The 26,274-nt window shown below is 43.6% G+C and overlaps 1 protein-coding gene across 4 annotated transcripts in view; it reads right to left on the minus strand.

Moving 5' to 3' along the window:
• Window positions 1–16,998, minus strand: part of SEMA5B (semaphorin 5B) — a 267,399-nt gene extending 250,401 nt beyond the window's left edge. For 3 of the 4 annotated variants that reach the window (XM_033064122.1, XM_033064124.1, XM_033064125.2), the window contains exon 1: window positions 16,904–16,987. The gene's annotated coding sequence lies outside the window, so the exon portion shown is untranslated. Of the gene's footprint in view, window positions 1–16,903 lie in introns of all 4 variants that reach the window. The other variant, XM_033064123.1, reaches the window with a different exon arrangement.
• Window positions 16,999–26,274: the final 9,276 nt, after the last annotated feature.

Consider the following 26,274-nt stretch of genomic DNA (forward strand, 5'->3'; position numbering starts at 1 on the left):
TGCCCTTAATGATGTGTATTCCAGCTGTACTGCACAGATGTACAGTCTCTGTTCCAATTTTAATAATACTGACTTTGGTAGACTCACTAGTTTAAAGGTAAAATATGCTATTGGCTCTAACTTCAATTGTACAACATTGATCTATTCTACCTTCTATTAAAATACAATCTTGGTAGCCATCCATGTCGGATGCAGTAATGAAAACCAACCTGCTACAGACCACAACTCATTCTAAATGAGAGGAGCTGTTAACTGGGCACACATGAAAGAGTGAAATGAAAAAACTCCACAATCCTCAGGAATACTCAGTTCAGATTAGAAGACAAGTATGTTTAAAAGACAGCCTGGCCCAAAGACAGAGGAAGGAATTTTAAGACACTCTCTCCCTTTTATGTCAGTGGTCTTTGGATCAGGTCCATAGCTGGAATTTCATAGCCAATCCACAGGTTTTAAATTCAAGAGGAACAAAACCAGAAACTTCTTGAGTAACTTTTAGATGGGTAGTCCATAAAGACAATTTGCTTTCAGCATTTCAGAACACATCAGAGCTGGTGCCAACTAATCAAGCTGATGGAAACTTCAGTGGCCATTGGATGTACATTTGGAGAGAAGAGAATGGGGAGTATCTTCATTTGCAGCCCACTTCAAAGTGAAGTTATCTAGGGAATCATAGGAACATGGAATACAGACAAGAGAACTTTGGCAACTCCTCAGTAATCTCTTAGTCCTGAAAGGAAGCTCAACAATTAAAGCTAGCATGCACAGGAGAGGTCTGGCTTTCGATTTGAATGCTGAGGCTTGGAGGCTCATCGCCAGCAGCAGCCACAGAGTCAGCAGCTTGTTTCCAGTTCATGAACTCCATGTGCAAGCTGGATTTCCACTTTGGAAGAGGTGAAGGGAAATAATTCAAGTTATCATGCCTTTAGGGTCTGTGTTTTTTTAATTTCTTTTTTTTTTCCACCCAGGCTGGCACATGTCACTAGGAGCAAAGCCAACACTAGACACTCAGTGTGTCAAAGTGACTCACCGCTGATCACTGCTTGTTACTGGGAGCACAGATGTGGAGGAATCTAAGAACTGGAAATGCAAACTTCTTGCATCAAAGGAAGTAAGGGTGGCTAAGACCAGCTGCTCTGCAAATAATTTGGGGAATTAAGTGAAAGAGTTAGCAGTAGCTAACTGGTGGGAATCTACTTTTTCTGAAAACAGTGCTCCAGCAGGGCGGGTTTCAGAGATAATGCTGCCAGTTTGAACTAGAACATCTTGTTTTTAATAGCACATATCTGTCCTTTCTGCTGTTTTGATGAAAGAAAGGGTCATTTCAAATGGAAATCACCAAATGGGAGCTGTGCTTCAGACTCATTATTTCCTATGTATATAACTAATATACAGGGATTAGAAACCATTTAAAATACATAGCACTTTTCAGGTAATCTTCTAAAACAATCTCTGATTAATTCTTACAACTAGAAAATGCTGTCTTTTTTTTTTTTTTTTTTTTTTTTTTTTTCCTTAAGCATTATTACTTCAACAGGGAAACCTGATACTTACTTGCCAATGTTTGCCCAAGGCATTGAGTGAGCTGCTGGTAGAGATGAGTTTAGAAATAAAAACTCACCAATTCCCAGGTTTGTATTTAAGCAATCACAGCACATGTCTCTCTTTCTCAGTCAATTCATGTCAATTTCTAACTGTTACCCCAGACCAAAGCAGGTGATATTTATACAGAATTACTTGAATGCAACCACTATTAATAGTTGTGATCCTATAGGTGGCCCAGACTAAGTGTTCCCAGAGCTTTACAAATCCCAGATACCAAAGCCTTACAACATCCCTGTGAGGCACTATTTGCTTTTTAGGAGGGCTGAGTAACGAACCATGGAGTGTTCATGGGACATGTTCATATTCACAGAGTAAGCATGTGACATGACCTGATGCTAGCCATGAAGTCCAGGTCATTCCCAGGTGTTTCAAGTGTTCTCTGAGTCTTCAACCAATGTTTAGCTCGAGAGTCCATTTTGCCCTTCCTTCAGTTCAGCTTTCAGCCAGAAATGTTCTCCGTAAGAGGCACAGATAAGATGTAAGAAGACCATGTGTTCTCAAACAACCTAATTAAGGACAGACATCCACACAGAGAAATTTTGTAGGGTGAAGGGACCAGTCACAAGAGACTATAGTTTTGTTCTCTAAACAAATTTTGGGGCTGTGTGCAGTGTAACGTACATACCATTTAACCTTTTAACATTGTTAGCTGTAGGTGCCAATAAACTCAACAAGGGAACATTTGAAATCAGTCTCACCTAACTGTAAAATCAATGCTACCTGTCACAGCACAGTAAAATGCTACAGCTCCAGCTGTACTATATGGTTGCACCCCCCCACTGCATGAAAACATACACAATGCTTTCTATGATGCTGCAGTCCTGTTAAAACAATTTTCATTAAATGCCTCAAAGAGCTAAAGAGATTGCTATCTGAAAACACAGAGAAAGGATTTAAACCACAAGGTGCTTGGGTTTCAGATGGATTCCCACTGCTATTTGAGTTAGTCAGGCAGAGGTTCCACATGAGTGGCACTGCACAAGCTGCTGTCCACGGAGTAGCTTCTCATCCCCAAAGAACTTTTGATCTCAATGAACAAAACAGACTAAATGTACTCTAGTGCTCATTCACAGCAGAAAGTTGAGGCAGAGAGCACTCATCAGACATCCTCTTGGAGCTGGTCTAAACTTCCTGTCCCAGCATTGTCTGACCTTTGCGTCAATTAGAACTTCCTGCAAAAAGGAAATTATTGCCCAATAATCCAGGATGTAAATCTAAATTGCAATAGGTAATTCCTATTAACTCCCCAAGTGGATACTGTATTGCACAGTCAGAGCATCTTCTTGTGGTTGAGAAGATTACATTAAACCTCATAAAGGCGCTTTTTAGTTACCATTCCACCTCAGGCAGGAGATGCAACCACTGCACAGGCTGACAAGGCACAGGCTGTATTAGCACTACCAACATCCAGGTACTTACTTGGGCACTTGACACTTTTGCTGTCAAACTAGAGCCCTCAAGGCCCATGAAGGAACAGTGAGCTTTCAGAGCTACTGTGCATTAGAGAAATAAAACTCTAAACCTAAAGATGCTAAAGAGGTTTGGTTATTTTAAAAGATATATTTGTTCCTTCACAGTCCATCATCTGACCAGGTTCAGCTACATCTAAAAGCTCCAGTGAGGAAAAAAGAAAACAGAAACTGTCAGGACTTTTGTACGTACATGTGTGAGTGATGATGGTTTTAGGAATTTAACCCATCCAAAGACAAGTAGGTGCCAAGAACTCTTCCCAATAACATGGCATCATGCAACATCCCACTGCCTCTCTCAGCTCTGATATTCCAAAGTCTCCTCCAAATGCTTGCAATCCTGAAGAAAAGCCAGGAAGAGGCTCAGTACATGTGACATGCTGCACTCCAACAGCAGGAAGGGTGTTTTGGCTGCTGACTCCACAGTAAACTCATTCTTTTCATTAAGGGTATATCCAAACAGCATTTTACTGGCAGACACAGTCTTGTGCTCAGACTCAAGGCTGAGTCATTTACAAGCCTTGTTCGCCTCCATCCTTAATTGGGGATCTCATTTGGCTATGGCCTCTTACCTCTCTTTCCCACATAAGAAACTCCAGCTCAGGAGAGGAAGTGCTTTAAACTCTGGTTAATTAACTCAGCAAGAGAAAGTCAGAGCTCAAAATCTACCCTCTCCTATCAGAAACTCCTTACCCTGCAGTTAAGAAACATGAAGATGCTGACAACTCTTAAACACTCCTCCCACAGGAAATATATTTCTCCCATAACTTCTGGGGAATTACTCCTATACAGTCTCAACATAAAAAAATTCTGGGAAACAGTGACACCCACACATAGACACACCTTCCCAGAGGCAAGCACAGAGGCACTGAGGACAGGCACATGGCTTTGCTGTTGTGCTATTCACATACAGTTTTCAACCTCCTAGATGAGCTGTGCAGTGAAGACAAGGATATGCATTTGGGACTAAAATGTCCCATTCTGGCACAGCATGTCCAGGAACCTGCACCTCTCTCTCAGCTCTGCCACTGGCTGCCATTGAACCCTAGCAGCCAAACCTGACAATGAGGTGCCCTGCTGGAGAGGCATGGGCCTGAGAGCCCTAGTGTATCTAACTCTCCATGATTTCCATCTGCTTCGAGCTTTTAGGACCCTGAGAACAGAAATGCACTACCAGATATCCAGAAATAGAGGCTGTACCTCATAAGTCTGTAGGAAAAGCCATGTCCTCTTCTGTTCTACACAAGTAACATAAAGCCATATACATTTTAGTACAGCTACCTCTATTAATACAACATGGGGATGGTGCATATGAGCCCTAGTCTCTCCCTTTCACTTTATCCTTCCCTAAAATGGAAATAAATAATACCCAAAAAGCATGGCAAAGCACTCTGTAATCCCCAGATGAAGGGTTCTGTAGGTGTGAAGTATTCATAAGAAGTATTTCTTTTCAAACTGCAAAAAAGCTGGTTGCTGTATTTCCTGGCTGTGTTTAGCAGACCTCTCTGCTGTGCATATCTGAAGCACACATCAGGGAAAGAAATGCTGTGATAATCGACTCCAAATCCCACAATCTATTTGTTCTAGTAATTAAAGAAATATTTACTTAGGAAGCAGGTTTACACAGGACAAATAGTTTCTAAGAACAAATATGATTTAATTACGTATATGTAAGTGCAAAAAGTATGCTACCTATTAAGTAGATTAATTTATGCTTGCTAAAAATACAGACAAAATTGGTGCTTGGCTATTAATTTTCTATGTTGGAGAAAAGAAATGGTAAGGAAGTGTTGACAGAGTTGTCTGCTTTAGATGCTTGTTTGAGTGTGATCAGCACTTTTTCAGAAAGAATCAGAATATGTCCTCTGCATGACATAACTTCATTTACTCACCACATTTTATAAATAAATTGTATTCCGAATTGTCAGAATTGTTCATTTAATGACACTGAGGATAAAAAAACCCTTTATTTTTTTAACACTTACTATAAGTGTTCATAATATATTCTTCAACAGCATTCACTTTATAGGAAAAAATAATTTCCCAGAATGTGCAGGGACTATTTCAAGGCCCTTCTTTAACATAAAGAATCCATCATATTTCTGCTGTCAAACAAGAAAAAATGTTTGTGGCTGCAGGACTGCCTTTCACTGCCGGCCTCTATGAGCTTAGACAAGAGACTTGACTTTTCTTTGTCTCATCTCCTTCCCTGGTAAAAAATCAATTTGTTCACTTAAGACTCAAAAAGGACAATGAAATGGGTGTGTTATATTACAGCTGGGTAAGGCACAAAATAATAATGATGACTGTTTTTGTAAATTCTTCTTCCTGTCCTCTGCATGTGCTACTAAATATAGTGGAGCAAGACAGCTCTAATTGATTCTTGTCTTTGTTCTTATCGCTGCCTTTCATTTTCTGCATAAGCTTCCTCTCTTTCCAACATCCTTGAAAACCAAGAAGAATTTACTGGCATCCCACCACAGTTCTATGTGCTGTTACCACCTGGTTTTATCCCAACCAGAAAGATGGGTTCTCACATTTGCTCCTGGGTTTGCTAGTAAGCAGAAGACTTCAATTTTCAAAGATACAGGCTTTAGCCTACAAGTAAAGTTTTTAGCAGTCCTGATGAAATGGAATATCACTACATTTGTGTGTGAAAATTCAGAAATTAATTAACTTTAAGGGCATTTCCAGATCGTACTGTGGTTTAGTTACTGCTGAGTTCAGCTGAGCACATGTTCAGCTGAATGGTGGAGGTTTGGTTGATGCTGTTTGAGTTGGGGGAATGGACTAGACAATGTGTTATGGTCTGTTCTATGAAAGTCTGGCCACCAATATATTAAATTAGTGTCTGACTTTATCAGATGCAGCTCAGTATTTCCTTATAATCTTTAAATCTTAGCCTTTAAAAAATACCAAAAAGAAATTTAGAAGGATATAGGAGAAAGGAAACACAACCTTTGAACTCCACTGTGAAATGGAGGGGCCAGCAAAATAAAAAGAGCTTTGTAGTACTCTGGAAATTAAGAGCAGACCATTTCTATCAAATAAATGCTGTTGTAGCTGAAACAACACAGATTGCAGACACATTTGTAGATTTCTGTTTTACAGAGAAGCTGAAGTTTTTGGTGAAAGATCTTCCTACATCAATCTGCTTTGAAGTGCTTCCTACAATCATGATAATCTGTTCCAGAAACTGGTCATAATAGAAAACACTATTTCAGTGCAGTCTACAAAGCTCATTTCTAAAAAAGCTTTCAGTTACACCTTAATTGTAAATATGCCACCAAGCCACTCACTTCTTCACTGGGGAGAGTTGGCTGTGGTAAGCGCACGTGTCTGATCTCCTGCCTTCTAATCATGTCTATCAAGTCTTTGTGACTGACAGACATGTTAGCTCTGCTATTCAAAACAAATAAGAGACGCCTAAATTACACTGCTGTATATTAGAGAGGCACTGTCAGCTTGAAAACATCGGGCCATCTCCTGCAGCTCTGACTCAGGTAGCATGCCAGTTTCAAAACCAAATATTCATTGGATAAGGACTGCAAATTGTGAACTTTGGTGGGGGGTTTAAAGATGAAAAATCCAATTTTAACTTACAAAAATTGCACTCTTCCTACTGATGTCCCTTGTCTCTTGTCTCTCTCTGATCTTTGCAGGGTCAGGTTCTTGTCTCTTCAACAGATATCTTAGACCATTAGAACTACATGTATCAGATTATTTCCAATTCTTTAAGCTATTAATTTAAACCCCTGTTTCTATCAGGTAGAAGTCTGCCATGGAAATAATCCCGCTGGCTCAAGGCTGTTGCGATAACTTCACTGAAGTACTTCAGTAGTTCACTCGGTCTATTTGTGAAGAGAAGTCTTACTCATCTCAAGTTAAATCTTCAGAAGTTTGGGGTTTTTTTCCCTTCCACAGTTGAATCAGTTTGGGAAAGGAAAAAAAAAGCAAGCCTCATTATTTTACTCCTGTTTCTAATCAATTACTTCTGCATCTTATGCTCAAACATGTGGAAGCCTAAAATTCAGCAGAAATAGAGATCATGTTGTTTCAAGGTTTCGTTTTAATTAAAACTAAAAATGCTTCTATTGGTGCTGGGTTTTGCAACAGCATAATCTGGCAGACCTCATTTTGGAGAGTGCCTGCAGACCAATATCATCCCTGTGCAAACTGGTTCCATAGGTACAAACTTGTCTTTGAGTTTTTTGGGCTCACATTACAGTCCTCAGCCAAGCACAACCACAGCTCTTCACTGAGGCTGCACTCATCTATCTATGAATAGAATTGGGCTCTTGAACTTTTCATGGACATCCAAGCCCTCTGAGAACTTTGTAAATGGATAGCAGAGTAGGCTGCCAGAAAACAAAGGGTTTTCATTAAATGATAACATCTTTCCAAACTAAAATCAGAAATTGTACTACTTATGGGAAGATTCTGGCCCTCTCAAACCACAAGTATCACAGTTAAGGTTAGTGCAACCCAATGCAATCCAATACTAGTATAACTTTTGCAAATAAATTAACTGTTTGCCTTGTGTCAGCAATCAAGAACACAGGCCAGTAAACTCTCATCCACTTACTGAAATTAGTAACATCCTGAATTTGTACAGATTGCAAAAGTGAGTTTGATTCTGCAGCCTCAGATCCTACACTTGCAAGAATGGAATGTCTTCCTCACCAGAAATTCTGCTTGAACTCTGCCCTCAGTTAGTTTAAAGTGTCTCTTTTCACCTTTGCTGCATCGCAGTGCCCCTGAATGAGTCTGGTTATGCCCAGGCACAGTGCAGACAGATGTTTTGACATTTCCCTGCAGAGAGCTCCCCTAATACAACACTGCTCTGATTTACGAGCAGTGCTGCTGCTGCAGTCCCCAGCCAGCTCCAAGCCATCCTGCTCTGCCAGTAAAAACCTACTGCTGCCTTTAACCACTGCAGCCACTCCAGTTCTTCACCAGGCATGTAACACACCCAGCTCCTCATGCCAAGAGATTCCTACACCACTATCTTTTTTTCTGCAATCCAACTTCACATTCCTTATCTTCTGCTCTCTATCTGCTCAGTTCTGCTCTACAACTTCTGCTGTTTCAGTTCTCCCAAACTTTTGTAGCTGTCAGTGCTACTGTCTTCTTTGGCCAGTAGCATCCTTAGAAAGTTCAGGGAAGAGCCATCAAGCAATAAGGATTGAAAAAACATTGGAAAATCCAGTATCATACTGAAATATCACAGAGAAAATAAGAGACTACTTGACTGCAAATCAAAGTACTTCCACAGCAGGAGAACGTGATGTTCTCCTCTTTGAATAAGAGCATAACAGGACCAAGAGCCTAGCAACTAAGGGGCAACAATTGCAAGAGTTGCTAAATTTTAAACACTTAACCAAGAATTGCAGGATGCTTTCTCCCTTCATAAATATTTAAATCAAAATTGGATATTCGTTTAGAACAATTGACCAGCTTGAACAGGAATTGGCTTGAGCAAGTTCTGTGCCTTCAGGGAAGGCAGAAAAAATGACTGGAAGCACCTTTCTCGAGTCCATCACAGTGGAGGAAGGACCAGATGGGGAAGAATCTCAGGAATCAAAAGTAAAATGCGAACTATGCTAAAATGCTAAAAACCCTGTTCACATGTGTTCTCTCACAGGTCAATGAACTCCATTTGAATAAAGACCAAATGAGCAAAGACTGCTTGCCCAAAGCACATCAACCTCAAATCTGCCCAGGAGTTTTCAGTGCAAAATTAAATTTAGACTTGTCAGCCTTGATGTGCTTTGTTTTGATGAAGCCAGGAATGAAATATAGCACTGGCAGTAGTCTTATCCAGTCATCTTAACTAACTTAGCATTTTGGATGCCTTAGCTTAAGAACTTTGCAGAGAAATTTTTGGCAAAAAAGGATGGCATTGTAACTTCAGCCTTCTTAAAATTAACTCACACCAGCTATTCTCAGTAGTACCATCATTATCTGTGAAACTGTGCTCAAATGAAGAATCAATAAATAAATATGAAGAAGAAATGTGGGGGGGAAATGAAGTGCTATTAGCATTCCAGAAGTATAATAAACTCATAATTCTCTGAGGCACAACAGTGAAGCCTGGATTTGCAAAGATACCATAGACAAGGAGGTGTGCAAAACTCATTCCAAATATAAGCTGGTTTAATATTTCAAAGACTCATTAGAGGCAACACATAGCATTAGCAAAATCATGGTTTGTATTCCTGATGTACAGTCCTAGACAAATACAGAATCTAGTAAATTACTCTCTTGGGAACAATTTCTGTTGGTTAAGGTGAGGAAATGTTAAATTTTAAAGATGTTAATCACTTGTTTTTTCTTTATTTCAACATGCATGTATAGATGCATGTCTGGTATGCATATGAAAATGCAAAATGTAGAAATAACCCCTAGCTCATCTTGAAAATATTGGGACTGATAGTGCACATACAAGCAGGGAACTTCTTTTCTCCAGCCATAGTCACACTAACTAACACTGAGCTGTTTAGATGAGTAAAAGATTTGAACAATCAAGTTACATACTGGCAATGCTGAGCATGGAGATAAATGCATAGTCTTGTAAGGCATGAGTTCAGGGCTTTGCTGCAGGAAAGCAACGAGATGGAAGATTTCATAAAATTTAACTACACTTATAGAATTAAGTAATTGAGTAAGTGTTTTCAGGGCTTGTAACCTTGCCTCTGCCACTAACACACTCTGTGAGCTTGAGCAAGTCCCATTAGACCAGCTTTTCACAGACCTCAAAGTTTAATTTGTACAGATTTCAGTTGCTGGCAACCCTACCTGGTGCCCATCTGCATCATTGTTCATTATATCTTTAACAGATGAGCACAAAATTCTCCAGGCCACAGTCCTTTTATGCCTCACTTTCTGTCTCTGATGATTATTACTTCTGACTACTGAGCATGGATGTTAAAATGGAAATAAGGCTAAGATGTACTATTATATCACTTGATTATCCTCACAAAGCAGGAACTGTGAAATTTTTCATATTATGTGTTACCTCATCCTTTGTCACTATTGGAACAGCACACAGTTACAGTGCATATTCCTATTTTGCTCATGTTGAGCAAGTATGTATCTTTATCCTACCACAAGCCACTAATGATATTCTTCCCCCTGTTGTCTTTTATTTTAAGTAGGTGGTTACAAGTTGCAATTACAACTAAAAGCTAAGCTCTTTTAGACTGGAGGAGCACATTGCATACAGGCAAAAACTGAGTCTCAGCTTTGTGTTTCTAATGAAACTTGCCCTTCATATGTGGAATGGACCCCAAAAAGGTCAGAGAGTGAAATATTAGGTGTTTTATAAATATAGACTGATTGCCCTGTCCAAACCATGTGTTTGAAAATCTCCTCCTGGCAGACAATCATCTTCAGTCAGGAAGGGAGAGCAGAGAAAGGAACATGAGGCAGGGCAGGGGGATCTGTAATCACTCTAAGAAACTTCTGAGACCTAGCCAATTTTTTTTCCATGTGTTATATACATACAGGCTCCAAAAGCATCTCCTTCTGCATTCTTGAATTTACTATATTACCCTGTTGAACTGAATTATCCAGAGTGGACTTCCTACCCTTTCCTTTCTTGCCTTATTTTTTCCCCTATCTTTGATGGTTGTAAATCAGCACCATAGGAGATAAATAAGCAACCTTTAGCTGAAACAGCAGGCTAAACAACTTCCACGTGGCCAAGCAACACAGCAAAGCAATTAAACCTGCCCAACAGGCCATCTGTAGTCCAACTCCTCTTCCCTTAAGAGGCTGGCCCCAAAGTATTCCCAGATTTAGCTCCTAATCCTACCTCTGAGTCGTGCAGATGGTTCCACAGCACCCACTCAAAACCCCTTTGAAGTTACTATGAATCCACACATCTGGGTAAGCTTGTTGTCCCTGATTCTGCTGCAAGAATGAGGATGCAGCCAAGGTCTCATGGAAGTTGTTTCCTGTCCTTCAGGAGTTGATTCTTTCCCACAAAACTAGTCATAACTGTCACAGCTGTATTTTGGAACCACCAATTTCATCTCTGAGTCAGGACACTTTCATACCACATATGAAATTTTCATTCTGTTATCCTTTCAAATAAAATTGAAGCTATTTTTTCATTTTCACTCTACATCAGTAACCTGTGCATGGTTTGCACAAGGTTTGCACTTGAAATGAAAAATATTACTTTTAAAATGACAAACACTGAACACCGGACATTTGTTACTACTAAAAAAGGCTCTCTGTGTCTGTGGAAAAGCATAATTCATTCACTGATACATGCACCCACATTTTCTCCATGGAGTTTCACAAATTCACATGCACTCCCAGCACTAAATTTTGCATTTCAATCTAGGCATTAGCTATAAAAGATGTGTAAAATCTTATGTAGTCAGGCAGAAGCTGTTCCCTATTGGCTACATAATAAGCACCTTAGGTGGCTCCAGGGTATAAAATTATTCCAAAAGGGGTGTGGAAAAAATTACACTGCATAAATTGATTCCAGATCCACCTGTTCCAGGTGCCAGCAAATATATTTTGTTAAAGCCATCTGGTTGTCTTAAAAGCTAACAGTTTTTGAAGACTATGGCACAAACAATCTGCAAAATACACAAACTTCTGAAGCCACAAAGCCTTAAACTGCAAGTGGCTTATAGATCATCTAGATCATCTATGCAGGACTTAGCTGGGCTGCTCTGCAGGACTGAAGACAGACTCTGCTTAACATCTGAGACTCTTTGGCATCAGGATACATCCTCCATAGCACAGAGGCTTCAAGGCTACTGGAGGATCCATTTGGCATCACCAGAACCTAACGTGATATTCCCAGTTACAGAATCGATTTGCCTCATGGGCTTGAAGTTATGATGAAGCTTTTGAGTAGAGCAAACCATTTGGCAGAAATAAAACTGATTACTGTGATTCTTCTCTGCAGGTGGTTACGTCCCGGCTGGTCACGTGTTGCTGCATCGTGGAGAAAATCAAACCTTTGAAACTGGCGCTCTGCAATTTATTTAACTTGCAGGAAGTGTGTTATCTAGACTAACAAGCCCATAAGCATTTCACCACAGAGGTCAGACACTGCTACAGTTTGTGTTTATCAGGGTCTGGCTGTGCCGGGCGCTGTTTCCCGGAGACGCGTTAACAACAATGAGGAACATGCAGCACCTCGTAAGATCAAGCTCCTTCACAGCAGCTTCTGGGAAGAAAATATTCTGTGCTCTGTCCACAAATGACCCTTGTCTGAACACAAATGAAATTACATATAAGATTTATAAACTCTCAAGGTGTTCACAATTGATTTGGGGATTAAAACTAGTAATCAGCATGTTTATTTATTGTCTCATTTAGAGCTCACTAAAAAGTAAATAAAGACACGCCAGTTCTTAACCAGCACAGTGCGTTGGTACATGTTTAATTATAAGCACATGAATAGCCTTGTCACCAATTCAGAGTCATACTTTCTAACTTGGTAACGTCCTTCACATGCAAATTACTTCCCCAAGTTATTACACTCAGAAGCAAAATAAACCCACTTGGTCTGTAGATACATTTTTGATAACAGCAATACTTCTGAACTATTAGTACTGATGTACTCATCTTCAGAAAATCACCTTGAGTGATTTTCTGTGGACCTTAAAAAATTGTGCTTTATACGAATTCTGAAACAGAGGTAACTTTGGGAGTCGCGGCGCTGTAGTCAAGGAGACCCTGCGTGCTGAAAGTCACAGCAGTGCTGTCAGAGCTCTGCTGCACTTTACTCACATGGTTTGAGCCTGGGGTAAGAAATAACGGCTGTCATGCAGTAAATTTTTTTTTGGACAACAATGAGAACAGTGGGGAAATAAATACTGAGGTTAACTGGGCTTGAAGAATAATCTCCAGCAAGCAAAGCACTGTCCACACAAGTTGCAGGCTCAAAGAGCTGTCAAAATCTCACACTCAGCTCCCACTGAAACTAATGAAAATTGTCACCATGGACAGAGATGGGATGAGTCCTGATATTGGGCACACTGGACAAGTCAGCAGTCTAACAGCAAGAGAAATAATCCCTACAATAAAACTATCTGACACAGTGCCTTCAGTGAGTTGATTTTTGTTTCTTTAAGTAACAGAACAATAACAAAGAGGTGTTGACTTGTTCCTCAGAAGCAACAACACAGCCCGGACACAGCCCATTTCAAGGCACAGCAGGGATAGTGCAACACACCACAGTTGGTCTCCTGGACTAAATTGCAAGGATTCAACCCAAAATTGTGGCAGTTCACCTTCACAGTATTCAGTCTGTAAAAGGTAAGTCCATCATCTAAGACTGATTTGGTGATTTCAGTGTGATTTGGTACTTACACAGCCGCTACACAATGAACACAGATGTATTTTACCCCTAGAGAACCATTCTGAATTATCTCCACCACTCTCTGCAGGTAATTAAATTTCCCTTTTCCAGTTTTATACCAGAAATGATCTGCAGCGAGGCAAATCCAGTTAAAGACTTCACACTGGACTGCACCTAAACTCTTAATCTCGGCACTACCCCAGCAGCGGAACACCTTCACATTACAATGACTGACTCCCTACTCCTCAGCACATCCCCTCTCTTGGGGCCAGCCTGCCCCTGCTGCTGCAGCTCTTGCCACGAAGGCAGTGAGCAGCACTTAGGAGACCTGACAAAGCTGGACTCCAGTGCATGGCTTTCCAATGACAGACCCTCAGTAAAATTGCCTATGGCACCCAGTAAAAAATGAGCTAATAAATGCTAATCTAATAATCCAGGCATGTAGATAAATGAAAGGTGAAAAGGCTTTTAAATGCATTCTAAAAGCAATATTTTATGAGATGGATCAATATATTTCTCTAGGCTGGAAACAAACGAGTTCTCAAAGAAAGTTAAATTTAGAGAAGAAATTGTTTCATTTTCTTACTAGGGAAAACAGTGATGACAATTCCTTGGAGGGTATTTATACCAACAGCACTCCAAAGCTGGGGCTTCACCATGCTTTCTCTAAAACCAATACGGTAAAAACAGGGTAGGTTACTGTTGTCAGCCTATTAAATGTGAACAAAACTAGCTTTACAATCATACAGCATTGTCCTTAATTTCCAGTCGTTCACCAGCACATGGAAGTGATGCAACCACAAAGTAAAACAATTACAGCTTTGATCTTGCATCTTTTCGACAGTCAGTTAACCTCTCTGATGTCTTTACAAGGAATCACCTGAATATGGGCTACGGGATGGCACCCTAAATTCCCAGATCCCAGCTGACAGAGCATGCACCGGCCAGCGCTCCAGACAGGGGGACGGCAGCAGATCGCTCCCTGGCACTGTTGGATACTGCCCCCTTTTGCCGAACAGCAAGGCAACAGCCTGAGCTGCACACTGAAACTTTGCCCGGCATCTATTTGTTTTCGGGAAGATATACTCAGGCAGATGGTCTTATTTAACCCTAGTATGTCTGTTCGCATGATTACTCGTCCTGACTAAAATAGAAATCTATTGTTCGAGTATGTTTAATATCAGAGGGAGCCTGCTCCCCAGGAACTTTCCCTCTAACAGGGCCCTATCATGTCTCAGCCCAAGTCAAGCAGCACTTTTACAACTGACTACAAGGTAAGAAGAAAAGAGTTTGTAGTTTGGGGGTATGTTCCCCCAGGTCAGCAGTCGGCCTGGAGAATAAAGGGCAATCACAGTGGATGACCAAATCCATTTTGTCTGGGAACTTTTTTCATCTTACTGCAAAGCAACTAAAATTCCATGGCACGACTTGTATCAAGCTTCTCTTGGGCTACCCACATTCCTACTGAACCCATCCCCATGCCATCATTCACTGATGTGAACTGATCAAGGCCAGTTTGCTAAAAGTCATTTTCTATGCAGAACCTCATCCCCCGCATCTCTCTGTTCAAGCCTTTTGTCCTCCAGGGTTGTGCTTTTTCACTTGCTGGAGTTTGCACATTTTCTCCTCCCTGGTTGCCCCAGCTTTTTGCAGGAAGGGAGGGAGGTCACAGAGGGCAGTCACTGCCAATTCCATCAGCCTAACAGGCTGGGAGGATGAACAAAGCAAATATCTATATTCTGAAGGGTGGGATCTCTCTCTCCCCCATGAGTTCAGGATTAGCATGTCCCTGGCAGGGGAGAACAAAAACTTGGCCTCTTTGATGAAAGAAAACAAGATAGAGAGAAGAACAGAACAACTTGCCTAGACTTCACTGAAAATACAAGAAGTATAACACAAAACACAGAGATTCCCTATTATTGCCTAGTGCTGAGTCTACTTATCACCCAATCCAATCAAAAAAGTTTTAGTGCAAAAGGAGAAAAAATTAAAGGTATGGATGATTCAAGTGCTGTTTAAAAATTAAACCTCTGTTAAAAATCTGGTTAAATATCAGCAAGATTTTTCTTATCCACTGCCACTTTGTCTGCAGTTATGACCAGTTTTCTACCTTGGGTGCTTACAAATCAGATGTATAACCACAGATGTGTAAGTACTTTTCTGTATGGGTTTGTTCCAGTTACCCTCACTCCTCCTCCTTGCCTTCACTCACCTGGGATCTCTACTGATCTCAAGCAGCAGTAAGAATCAAAGCCCATTACAACTTCTAGTTTAGTTGGTTTCTATTTTGTTCAAAGTGCAGTCTGCCTGGGGTCTTAGCCTACCACTGAACCCATCCAGAGGCAAAGACATCAAACCTCTTGCAGCTCAGACTATAATTTAGGAAAAGAAGTATTTTCTGTAATGAGAGAGAACTTTACTATGGTTCCTAACTAATATATCTATACATAAATAGTTTGAATAAAAAAGAAATGCCGAAACAAAATAAATGTAAACCCCAACCAAAACCAGATAAATAAATTAGGGGGGGAAAACCCCAACAAAACAGAACCTGGCATCTACCATGTTTGGAGACCTTTTTTAAGGACAGGAAATTATCTAAGAGTCTAAACTGAGCCAACAGAGGACAGTGAACCTTTAGGACATAGATACTCCTCGATACTTAATGCTCCAGCTAAAAGCCCATGAAGAGAACAGGTTCAGGACCGACTTGGCAAGCACACCTTTTGTTTGTTTCCTCTGAGGCATAACAGTAAGCGTGCTCCTGGTCAGCACCAGGAGCAGATGGTAGTGCTGGAAAATACAGCTCTCCAACTTTGGTGTGGATATTGGAGCTGGATGGACAACGGTTGTTTCTGGAAATCCTACCCCCCCATACACTCCCCGTAAGTTTCTAACAATGCGCGGAGCTAAGGAGCAGCACAAGGCTCTCTGCTTCCCTCTCCCTCTCCCCTTCGCTTTTGATCTCCATCAGGACGTGAGCTGAAATTTAATGGGCCACCCCTACTACAAAGACAAATTACCATCTGAAAAACAAAAATCATTAATATCCCTTCGTCTAGGCTATCCGGCTTCCCACCACTGCACCCCTTTGCTCCCGCCACAGCCCCCCTCAGCGGGTTTAGGAAGAGCTGGGAAGGTGGCGGGGAGAGGAGGGAAAAAAACACCTCCACTGCCACCTCGGAGCTAGCGTGCTCTCCAGCGCTGCCGGACTGCGAGCACAGCGACAGAAAGAAAGCCCCTTTGGCTCCCCGGCGGGCAGGGGGACGGCGCGCCGAGCGCCTGGCACAAGCACAGCCCCACGCCCCGCAGGTCGCCCCCGGCCCCCATCACCGGGCGCTGCGCCGGGGGCGGCGGAGACGCGCAGCAGCCCGAGGGCTGCCACCTCCGCGGCTCCTTCCCAGCGCCGCCCGCTCGCCCCGACCCCGCCAAGTTGGGAAGTTTGCGCGCCCCCAGCTCGTCCCGCCGCCCGCCCCCCGGGCCGCCGCGCTGCGCTTACGGGCTGGCTCCCGGTGCGGGGCTCACCGGCACATCGCGCTCCGGCTGCCGCAGCAGCGGGGGCAGCCGCGGCGCGGCTGGGCTCGGCTCGGCGCGGCTGGGCTCGGCTCGGGGTGAGCAGGGCAGCGGAGCGGCGGTTCTGCCCGGCCCGGCGCTCAGGGAGTGCCGCCTCGGGCCATGCGAGCGGCGGCGGGCAGCGTCCCCGCGGTGCGGCCGGAGTTGGGACCGAAGTCCTCCCGGGCGCTCCGCTGTCTCTTCCAGGCGGCTCCTATCAGCACGGCTTCAACTCTTTCCATCGGAGACCGAGGGGAGGAGAAGGAGGCGGAGGAGGTAGGGAAGGAGGAGGGAGCTAGCGGCTGGCAGCCCCAACTCGCACTGATGTCAACTAATATATTCAAAGTTCAACAGGGCATTTCTCTAGCAAGCGAATCGCCCTCGCAGCCCTCCCCGCTGGTCGCAGCCGGCCTCCCCGGGCCGGTGGGGGTCCCGCGGAGCACAGCGGCGCTCCCCGGCCAGACCCTGCGGAGGGGGGGCGGCGGGGCCGGCCCGGAGAGGAGGTGGTCGGGGGTGGGAGATGGCACACTTTTCAGGCGTGCAGGTTCACGAGTGGGGAGGGCTGGGGGTGGAGGTGAGGCACCACACAAGAGCGAAGATAATCCACCGAGCGGCGGAGCGATGTTTGTGTTTAAATCCAGCCTCTTCCCTCCCCGCTGGAAGGGGCAGGGCCGGCTGCGTTGCTGTGGCTGCGATGGGAGAGGGGCGCGGGGAAGCGGCTGCGCTGGGGCTCGGAGCGGCGCCGCGGGGCTCCGGGCTCCCTCGCGGCCTCAGCGGACACCGAGCCCGGGGCTTGCACGGATCCCGGGGCTTGCACCGAGCCCGGGGCTTGCACCGAGCCCGGAGCGGAGCGCGGTCCCTTGCCCGAGACCGAGCCCCTCACTCGGGCCCGGGGCTGTGGCCGCGTCTCCCCGTCGCAATGTCCCCTTGTTGGCCGGAGGCTAATGGGGTCGAGACGAACGCGGGGAGGGAAGCGGCAGTTCTCTCACGCCGAAGCGCAGACAGCGGCGGAAAATCCGCGACGAGGAGCGTACGCAGCGCGGAGCGCACGGGAGAAGCAGCGCTGTCCCTCCGCGGCCCCTCCGCTGCCCGGGGAGTCGCTGCGAGCCCGGGGGAGCTGCATCAAACGTGGTTTTGGAAAGGCTGATGTGCCGCGCTGTCCCCGCCGTGATGCACAGCGCCTGAACGCCGTTAGCGGCAGCCGCATAAAGCCATAGGATGGACCCTGCTGATGGACAAGCATCCCGGCAGTCAAAGGATAAAAACACATCTGGGCTGCTCTAGTGACATTTAAAAATCGCCAGATAAGAGCCTCAGTTACTTATCAGCTGAATCCCCAGACAGAATGGCCTGCGCTGATGCCATTGCATATGTATGGGTGCATACATAATGAGGCAGGGTTTTTTTCCTTCCGTAAACTGATCCTGTCATTCATGTTGACAGTATGTTATAGCTATATAAAAACAGTGTAATTGTATGATGGCTCATCAGTGCTGTGACAGCCAATTGTGGTGGCAGTGGGTGTGCTCCCAATTCACATCTCAGAGAAGTAACTGCATAGATCTGCTCAGATGATCATTATACAACGTGCAATTGTTTGCCTGTTTTTAATTTCTCAGCTCTTCCTTAATTAAGGAACTATATCACTACATCTGCTCATGCAGTAATGCATTTTTTGATACCTTGAGTGAAACAGTCAATATATTATTTATATGCATAACATTTTTTATCTGCTTTCTATTTTAAAACTCACACTGGAAAGCACAGGACAGGTAAAGGATACAAAACAATTGCAATTTAGCTATGTATTCCGCTCAAAAGTCAAACTCTGGAAGAAGACTTGAGTCTGGCATAGTCTGGAAAGTGCTGGCCAAACTGCCCCATTCACAGTGGCATCATGTTTGTGCCTCTTCCCCATCTTTCCTAAAACTGAGAAAACCTTACCTGTCTAGCTGGTTTTTGGTTTTTTTTGTTTTTTTGATTTTTTGTAATAGTATCTTCTTAGAATATTGTCTTAATTTACATGTAAATAGTAAGTAACTGTCCCTCAATTTCTTTAATATACAGGATACAGGATGATATCTTTCAATTTAGTGAATGGAATTTTAAATAATGATTTATTTATATAATGATATCAATATATTATATATATATATATAATGATATCAACAGCCTGGATTGAGCAGAACACAGTGAAGGTTGTGCTCTATGCTGGGACACTCTGTCTTCTTTAGAAGTTTTACTGTAGAGCGAGTCACTTGGTTATCTAAGCCTCAGGGATAGATCATCTCATCAAATGCTACAACTATACACATGTAATTTCCAGAAGATAGCTCAACTTTTTCTCCTCCTAAGACTTCCAGATGTGGCACTGAACATTGAGCAATACATAGTTTAAGACCACATAAATGTCTGTCAACATTTAAAGATACAAGAGATAGTACTTTTCTATTAAAGAAAAGACTGATTGTCTTAAAATCTTATGGCATTTTCCTGCTACTATTTTGCTGTTTTCCCCACAAGGCTGAGAGTAGTTTTGTTGGTCATGTGTGTGTGTGTGCATGCATTGCTAAAAAACTTACTAATAAATCATGCACATAAATAAAAGTTTTGTAATGTTTACATGGACAGTCGGGTCCTGACACCTTAATGCCTTTACGCAGCATGGTATCTGGGAAATCACTGTCCGGACGGAGAAACTACTCAAATCCTTTCGGTAAAGGGCTTGTGACGCAAAGCGGTACAATTACAATTCTATGAAAAAGAGAGAAATGTCATGGGAAAAGTCAGGGTATTGCATGTGAAGTCATCTGTATCAAACAACTTGTTTCCGAAGGAGAGGATGTACCGGGTTCCTATTCTGGGCTTGGCGGAGGCCGAGGTCATGGCAGGACTCATCACAGCTGCTCGCAGAGGTGCTGAACTGTAACTCTGTGCAGAGCCACGGCCGCTGCAGAGCCGCGCTTTGGGCAGGGAAGAGCCGCGATTTGGGCAGGGAAGAGCCACGGCTGAGGGGGAGCGGGCGCTCGCAGCGCGGGCGCTGCGCCGGCTGTCACCGCTAGGGGCTGCTGGTGCCTCCCGGAGCGCCGGCCCCGCTCCCGCACCGCGGGGCAGTGAGACGGGGCCGCATCCCGTGAGGGGGCTGTACCCCGTGAGCCGAACCCTCACCCCGTGAGCCGGGGCCTGTACCCCGTGAGCCGAACCCTCACCCCGTGAGCCGGGGCTGTACCCCGTGAGCCGGGCCCGCACCCCCTGAGCCGGTAATCCTGCACCCCCCGAGCCGGGCCCGCACCCCCCGAGCCGGGCCCGCAGCCCTTGGGCCGGGTCTGCACCCCGTGAGCCGGGAATCCCGCATCCCCTGAGCCGGACCTGCACACCTTGGGCCGGGTCTGTACCCCGTGAGCCGGACCTGCACACCTTGGGCCGGGTCTGTACCCCGTGAGCCGGACCTGCACACCTTGGGCCGGGTCTGTACCCCGTGAGCCGGACCTGCACACCTTGGGCCGGGTCTGTACCCCGTGAGCCGGACCTGCACACCTTGGGCCGGGTCTGTACCCCCTGAGCCGGACCTGCACACCTTGGGCCGGGTCTGTACCCCGTGAGCGGGACCTGCACACCTTGGGCCGGGTCTGTACCCCGTGAGCCGGACATGCACACCTTGGGCCGGACGCACACGTTGATCCGGGCCCGCACCCCGTGTGGGCTCTGCAGCACTGGTGTGAGCAGCCTGCCCGGGCAGCCCAGGGCAGCGGCGCGTCTGGCACAGGCGTTCCGGGAACACTGTAGGGAGAAGGGGCTCCCAGTCTTGCAGTCTTTGCTGTCTTCAAGCTCAGCGGTGCAGAGCACGGAGAGGGACGAGAACACGGTGCAGGGAAGAGGAACAGGGCTCGGATGGGAGCGCTTTGGCTACAGGACAGAGGAAGCAGGATAACCGGTACAGCTGGGCTCTGGTGGGAAAGAGGACCTGCAAGTGTAGAACAGAGCTCTCTGGGGAAAGAAGAGACCAAACTCAGGCTTTTTGTGAGTCGGGTCATACAAAGACAGTCCCCCCAGTTGCAGATAGAATGGTGTTTTTGCAGCCTAACCAGAGCAGTCTGTGAGCTTGCATTTGCACACAGATCAGTCTGTTTATGACTGAACTGACTGCACAGAGCTGCTTGAGCTTAAGCTGTTTTGGGCATTCAGATAAGCTTTCCTGGGAGATGTTTCCGAGGAATATCAACCCTGGCCTCATTGTCTGGAGGCTAGGCAACAACATTGACCTACACTTGATGTCTCGATCATGACTCCTCACTAGTAGCAGTTTCATTAGAAAATTATTTCTGCTGTAGATACCCAGGCCACACAGACTGACAGTGACAAAAAATTTAAAATATGCTGTAATTTAGAGATGGACACATATGTTCAATCACTACACTGGCCTACTACAAGTTTTTATTTCCCCATAGCAATGCAAGGGAAGAAACAGCTGCCATGAAAAAAACAACCAGTCAAAATATATGCAGCAGACTATCTCTGTGCTGATTCAAATGCCTGACCCCAAGTGGAGCCCAAATACCCTTCTAGTGCAGTTTCCTCAAAAGAGAAAAACACATTTCTAAACACAGTATCAGCAAATATTCAGAAACAATGGCATGCAGCAATAGCAATAGTAAGCATTATCCTGAGTACTGAGATCTAGATCTGAAGCCAATGGCAATTAGCCATAAAATATTTAGGTATATGGCTTTTTTCCCTGAATTTAAAATAGATTGCTAAATAGCCACAGTTGGGGTTTCCGGGCTCAATCTGATGGTGACAGTAACATTTTAATTTTTACTAAAGATAAGTCGAATTTAAATCCATGACACTAACTAAAAGTCAGATGACCTTTACACAAGAGAATACAAATGAGCTCCCTGGAGAAAAGCCACTGTGATGAAACAAATAGAATAATATATAGGAATGACTTGACACTGTCATCAGAGTGACAGTATTTAACTTTTTTGGAAAGAAATGAAATAAGCTTAAATTGGGACAACTGCTTGATTTTCAGAGAATTGCATCTGAAGCCTACAGACAAGTGTTATACAGTTATTTCCCCCCTAAAGCCAGGGGCCAATCTTTATATGTCACTCGACATGACAAAGTCAGCAAATGTCAACACAGTTCATAAAGGCAGGCCTGAGTATTCCCACTGAGTCTCACAAAAGTAGAAAGTTCCCTCTTTGCAGACAAAGACCTGTGAAACATAGAAGTTGTGTTAACACAATGACACACTAGGAGGAAGGGAATGTTAAACTGAGACACTTCTTGCTGCCCAGTAAGCATCCACGCTGAGGTAAGATATACAGCACCTAGCAGTCACCTACTTGTTGGCAAATAAAAAGAGCAGTGAAAAATTAGTTTTTTAACAACACCATTAGGAGGTTTAACACTACATCAAACCTTGTTTTCCCTCTCCTGTAACTCAAGCTCTGAGCCTTGTGACTGTGTTTATTGTATATTACTTTTGCCTTGAAACTGGAAGTGTAAAACCTAGCACTGAACACCTTTATGGTGCTCATAGATATGGATTATCTGAGGGACTTAAAACTTCCTTGGTAAGTACAAGTGGGATTTTTATTTTTTTCCCTGGGAAGTAGAGGTACCTTTACAATTAGCCTTAACCTTTATTTGAAGTCAAGTTGTTTAGCACATCAGACATCTCACTAAACACTCTCTAGAAAAACCACATTTTAATGGAAAGTGAATTCAGGACTGTTGACAGCTTATCTGCTGACTTCATATCCCACCTTAGGCAATTCAGCTGAAAGATGAGCTCAACACAGCAAGTTCCCATTACAGCCTTTGCAGTATCTTGTCCTATTTTAATTTTCCTTTAAAAAGCTAAATTAAAAAGCTTTACAGGGACCTACTTATACAACGAACTGTTCTGTCCAGCAAGCTGAAAAATCTGAGTCAAAATGTGAGTAGGTTTTGAAAGTATTAATATTCCTTCCTCCATTTACTTGCATGATGACCAATGTCTTGATAATGCAACTTGCAATGACTGGTTTGAAAAATGCAATACTCAGTGTAGTGGGAATGTGAACATGCTGATAAAACTGAATATCTGTTCTGGAGATTGTAGTTCTGTTGTAGTATTTGAAACTCATGACCTGGAAAGCCATTATGAGGATTTAAGTTCACAGCACTCAGTTAATACAACAGCCTTCCATACTTGCATGTTTTTAATGAACTTAACTAAAGAACATACTGTACCTACTCAGTGATATTCAGATTCTTATAATTAAAATAAAAACCAATCAACTTTCAAATCTCACCCACTTGGACTGCAAGTCTGTTTAAACAAAAATATCAGGAGAAAAAATATTTTAAAAATAAAACTTTTTAAATCTTCTCAATCAAAATATAAAGTGCTTTCAAACACATATTTTTATCCTTAGGCAGAGGCCAACTAGTTTAGATTTCAGCCCTCCATTTTGCAGGTTTTCAGACGAGCACTGAAAATAAGGGCTTAGAGCAGAAACTGTATTATAGTTTCACCTACAGTGGTTGTGACGAAGTCACCAAGACTTTCATCTCTTAAGAAAGAGGCCCATTGGAACCCATGCAGATAGATCAATGATTTTTGGGAAAATGTGCTTCCAAATTTGTAGACAGATTAGCAATAATTTCACAGGTCAAGACATTTCCCAACAACAAACTTAAATGCCACAAAAAGCTCTTCCTGCTTCTTTAGGAAAATGAAACATATTGTAACCATGTTCCCTCTTGAACTGCAGTGTCCCCCTTAGTGACTTGGCAATGCCATTGCAGGCCCTGCATTAGGGAAGAGTTGGAGTCTCCCACAGAAAGCCCCCTCTGCCCTTTTCACTGATTCAGTGAGGCAAGGTGGTTCTCACCCACACAAAGAGAAGGGTGGTGGAAGAAGTTCTGTGATGAAGGAGAATCTTGGGCCTGGGTTGAGAAGTAATATGTTAAACATGAACATTCCTGGTTATTTTATCGTTGGTAAACTTAATCACCAGGAGGAGGCTGGGCTGGATGTTTCCACAGTGTGTAGCCTGTTTTTGTTGTAGAAAAGAGTTGGAAGAGATAGACACCTTTTTTCTTGCAGTACCTCAGCAAAGAGATTGTGGCATACTGCAAACCTTGCAGTAACAGAAAGCCAAGCACACTGTCACATTAGGCTGCACTTCCTAACAGAGAGTGCCTGCTTCCCTTCACCAGGAATGTCAATAAAGGAAATGATTGCAGCACAGTGGGTTAGTGCACTGAGAGAAGGTTTTGCTTTGTATTTTCAATAATTAAAAACACTGTAACTTCTTCTCCAAAACATCACATCCCTCCTTCAGCTTAGCCATCACAATATAGATATATATTGGGGTGGCATCTCAATTACAAGGCACAACAAAATAGCAAGCAAGAGCTTCACAATGCCTTCTGAAGGTACATGGTGCAGCCACACAGATCAGGGGGCAGGAACGGGCAGGGTCAGGTACTGAGTCAGGTACTGAGTTCCAGGTATTAAGCAGTGCACTTCATTCTACTCAGATAATCCCAAACACTTCCTTTACATGTAGTAATGATATATTACTGATCATCTATTTTCCATTTATTTTCCATGCAAAACTGTTCATCAGAAATACCTTTACTAGATTAAAACATGTTTGCATATGTATAATGAAAATACAATGTCTCCCTCTCCATTTTAATTAGCTTAACATGCACTGCAAAGTATATTGTATACTCAGCCTAGTCTAGTGGCCAAAAATATTACATGAATTCTGGTCAACAATTATCAAGAATTCTATTCCTGCCAGATAAGCTGAAAATTATCACTCGCTGACTAAGTCAATATGTTACCCTGCTGCTATGCCATATGGCCCTGGATGCTGAGACACAACACAACCTCATCAAGTGACACCCAAACTGGAGGAGTGAACACTGGAGAGAGCGGGGTTTCCATTCTAAAGGACCTCAACAAACCAGAGGAGCGAGCTAGAGAAGCCTCATGAGGTTGAACAAAGCCAAATGAAGTTGTGCTCTGGGGTCAGAAGTGCCCCATGTGCCAGGCCAGGCTGAGGGCTGAGCAAACAGCCCCACAGCTGGACTCTGGGGCTCACACAAAAACAGCTGCCCACAGCTGGAGACACTCCAGGGAAGGGCTGCTGAGACAATAAGGGAACCACAGCACATGAGGTACAAAGAGAGGCAGAGGCCACTGCTTTGCTTAGGCTGGAGACAAAAAGCCCAAGACAGGATGTAGCTACAGTCTTCCACTACCTTAATCCATGGGAGAAGACAGACAGACATTTCTCAGGGGTGCACAGCAAAAGACCAAGGCAACAGTCACAAGCTGCAACAAGGGAAATGCTAATTGGGAGGCGAAACAAATCATCTCAGTGGGACTAGAGCATCACTGAAATGGGCCCAAGGGGGCTGTTCAGCCATCACCCTTGGAGATTTTTAAAACTCCTCAAGGCTTGGAGCAATTTTATCTGATTTTGAAGACAGTCCTGCTTTGAGCAGAAGCTTGGAATACAGAACTCCAGAAGTTCTATGAATGTATCTCACAAAATGCAGATAAGATAGTAAGTATCCTTTCCACCAGCCAGAAAAGGTGCTCAAGTCTTGTGAGGGGTCAAGGGAAATGGCTCATTACAGCAGTGACCTATCTAAATCTCAGCTCTGATTTGACTTGGTATATAATCAGGCTAAGTGCAATCAATTATTAGATTGCCTATACATTATATTCAGATTATTGTAACATGCTGAAATACACAAACCTTGACTCTGCTCTCCTTTTCTTCAAAAATGTGAGATTCAACAGTGATAATGAAGGAAGAAAAGACAAAAGAAACTGTTCTGCCCTGAACATGTAGTGGAACTGCTACATGTCATATAAATATTATCACGGATCTGTGATACAATCATTTCTACAGTCAACAGGCTCATAATATTCCTTCCTCATCAAAACACATAGGGTTACTCATACAAGTACAGGGTTGTAGGCATGCAAATTAATTTGTAGTAAGATGGTTAAAGTTCTAAATCATGTATTAAATTACTTCTATTGTACAAGTTTAACTTCATTTTCCAAGCTAGTCACATGCAACACAGATGCAGTAATGTAGGTATTCCAGCTGCAGAGTGATTAGCTGCCAGTGCCTTCTAAAACTAGATTTGTAAGTCAGATCATTGGAAAGATCAGTGGTTTGTTTCCTGGATGTCATGAGACCAGAGAGGTGGAATATTGGCAGAAGATTAGGTTTATTTTCTGTGTATGTGTTTGAAATATTTAAACAGACTAGGATAGAAATCAGCTTACAG

Source organism: Catharus ustulatus, chromosome 7 (assembly GCF_009819885.2).
Source record: "Catharus ustulatus isolate bCatUst1 chromosome 7, bCatUst1.pri.v2, whole genome shotgun sequence".
Taxonomy (NCBI): Eukaryota; Metazoa; Chordata; class Aves; order Passeriformes; family Turdidae; genus Catharus; species Catharus ustulatus.